This window comes from Nematolebias whitei, chromosome 18, assembly GCF_014905685.2.
Source record: "Nematolebias whitei isolate Nwh7 chromosome 18, NemWhi1, whole genome shotgun sequence".
Classification (NCBI taxonomy): Eukaryota; Metazoa; Chordata; class Actinopteri; order Cyprinodontiformes; family Rivulidae; genus Nematolebias; species Nematolebias whitei.
Window position 1 is genome coordinate 19,621,410 of NC_056515.1, and position 3,254 is coordinate 19,624,663.

Below are 3,254 nucleotides of genomic sequence, written 5' to 3' on the forward strand. Positions count from 1 at the left end.
TGGTCGAGAAGAAGTCCAGGTCCCCATCTGGACAACGTCGCACATAGCCCAGGTATGACATGTCAGCTTGTATCTTAGCTGAACATGATGTCTGTCAGTTCACACGGCTGAGGCAGCACAGTTCATTTAATGCAGACGCCATCAGTTTTCAGCAAAGTCACAGTTGTATCGGACCCAGATGCAGCGTCAACCCCACATGTGAGAACTTCAGAAATGGCGACTCAAAACCAGAGATTCAAGATGCAAAGTGGTCAATGCTAGTATTGAATGTAGGCATGGCATTATGTGTGATGGACATAGTGTAGACTGTGTAGTGGACTAAGCCTGATGTCAAAACTGACCATATGGGACTGAAACTGTCATTTCATTGATTTGAATCCAGAAATACAGGTTAACCCATCCTGAGACTTTCTTTCTTGAATTAGTCAAGTGGAAAAAGACAATTCTCTATGATCATTACTATTTTACAAATGTTTTGATAATCAAAGTGTTTTGGTTCAAACAATGTCTACATGTTGAAGTGAACTAATCATTTTTAATTACTTAAACAGTAGTAATGATTCTTAATCCTCAATTCAAAGTGAAATCAAGTTAGAGTACGTTACAGAGTAATGATTCAATTTCTTGATCGTCTGCTTTGAAGTGAGCAAATTTGTAAGTGTGTCAAAGTTCGAGTTTCGGTCAACTGAAAGTTTACTGAAAAGAAATGTCATGTTTAACTTTTACAGCGAGATACTTGGTGAGTGGCTCCACGAAGTCTGGTTTTTCCATGATATCTTTCTGTCTGTTCTTAAACAATCTGAATCTTTTCCTTGACTTTTAATAACACCTTACATCACAAACCACACCTCTGCTTTGGTCCATCGACCAATCAAAAGGCTTTCAAATGAACCGGAAGTAGAGCTCTTTAAAATGTGGGCACTTCCTAGTTCAAGCAGAGTTTTTGGAATTTAGAATGCAGAGAGTTCGGGAGTTCCAGAATGCAGAACGCGGGCATTCAGGATGCTGCTGAATTAGAATCAAGCTGAACCAGAGACGATTTTGGGAATTATAACTTCTGTTTGGATAACCTCACACGACTCTCGAGGTCTTTAGCTGTTCTTACGGAGACGCTGAACAGTGGCTCGAAGTGGGACTTCACGCCGGAACTGATCTATCTTCAGAAAAGGTAAAAGTCGACCTTCACCAAAAGTGTACTGTTGGGACAAGCTGATTTCCGAAGGAGCGTGCATGTTCTGGTTAAAACAGACAAATTCCCTCACACATCTCTCTGTAGACAAACTTCACTTTCCATCTTTAAACTCTCCTATCTGCTAGCAAATTAATCCAGATGTTTTCAGAAATGTCTGTGGTGAAGCAACGGAAAATCATGGCCGTGTGGTTTTCCTGGTTGTAAAGCTGATTAATTATGTCGTTATTTTTCAATTCTTGCCAATTAATGCAAATGTGTGATGTGTTAAACTTGATTCTGTTAATAAATGACCCACTCGTTTGGTGAGTCAAAGATAATTAACGTCTCACGTCCACATTTTATTAAATTCACTGCACGTATGTTACACAGTCCAGAAAAATGAAAGAACCCGTTTTAACTGTATGAATATATCTCAGGATATGTCATACTACAACTGTATAATATGCAGGGGTTGCCAGAGTTCCCTCCAGATCCAAGAACCCTCTGTGACTGGCCTGTAGAAAGAGAAATGGAATCAGTAAAATACTCCCCTCACACCAAGTCATGGACATCGTAAAACTACCCTCAGAATTCCATCCTTAGAACAACACACTCCCCAGTAAGAAGGCAGGAGATACTCTGCACACTCCCCACACCTGTCAGCTGTGTAAAACTCCCCTCCGGGAACACATCAGGAAGGTCACAGGGCCAAGGCAGTTGATAAATGTAAGGACACCCTGCTGAAAATGAAATCAGAAAACCACTCCAAGATGGTTCAAGTCATATGAACAACATATATGTAAAAGTCACTAAAGGCCCCCAGACGTAAGTTAAAATAAATATGTGAAATATGTCATCAACACTGTTCCCACCCCACCAGGCCGAGGGTAGATGAGAGCTGGAATGTAACCACAAATACAAACATCTAGATGATTGTCAAGCGTCCTGCAACAGGGAAGACATCATTATGTCAACATGTCCATAGAACACCACCTCAAAAGATCTGAACTGTCCCTTTAACCCTGAGAACGTAAAGAGAATGTTATCTTTGTAGAAATACACCAAGATGAGGAACATAATATATTGGTTAACAAAATACCATACTTATGGCAAGCCCTTTTAACATAAAATAGGATTCACCACGCTTACATTCCAGATATCTGAAACTGAGTTTTGACTAAACATATTAGTTATTTAAGATATCTTGAATTGCATTTTGACTAGTCAAGATATTTATTTAAGATATCTCTAATTACATTCTGACTAGTCATAATGACGTCAGATTTACCATTGAGTTGTATGGAGGCTTCAATTCAAGATATCTTGAACTGAATTTTGACTAGTCAAAAATACAGTTCTAGATATCTCTAAGTTAATTTTGACTAGTCATTATTTGCTTTCAAGATATCTCACTTTTAGTTCTGACTAGTCATAATTACAATTAAAGATACAGTATCTTAAATTACGTCATTATTCAAGATATCTTAAATGTATTTGTAGATATCACAAATGAAGTTTTGACTAGTGCAAATTAAATTGTAGATATCTTGATAGCAAATAACGACTAGGCAAAACTAATTTACAGATATCTAGAACTGTACTTATGACTAGTCAAAATTCCTTTTAAGATATCTCAAAATGAATTCAAGATATCTTGAATATTTTATCATGTAGACGGCTTTTCTATTCAAGATATCTTGAATTAACATCTTGACTAGTCAGAATGACGTTCAAGATATCTTGAATTGTTATTCTGACTAGTCAAAATGTCACAGATTTACGTAGCATTTTGTCGGAAAAATCATAAGGCATTGTAGCCTTTTTATTTTATAATCTGCAAAGTCAGGTCAGTCCAACACAACGCTCGTATTTTTAACATGATTTTTAGCGCGGCAGCTTGAATTATTTATTGTATCTGCAACAAGAAGACTTTTTTGCTACGTCTTTTTCACGACAACCGGAAACCGACACTTCCTGCTTTGCGAGTCTTTGCACTAAGGAGAAATGTCTCTCTTTTCAACATCTTTGCTTAATTTGCCAACCTTTTCTTTCGCTGCTGAGGAGGAAATCGCAGCGGCGAATT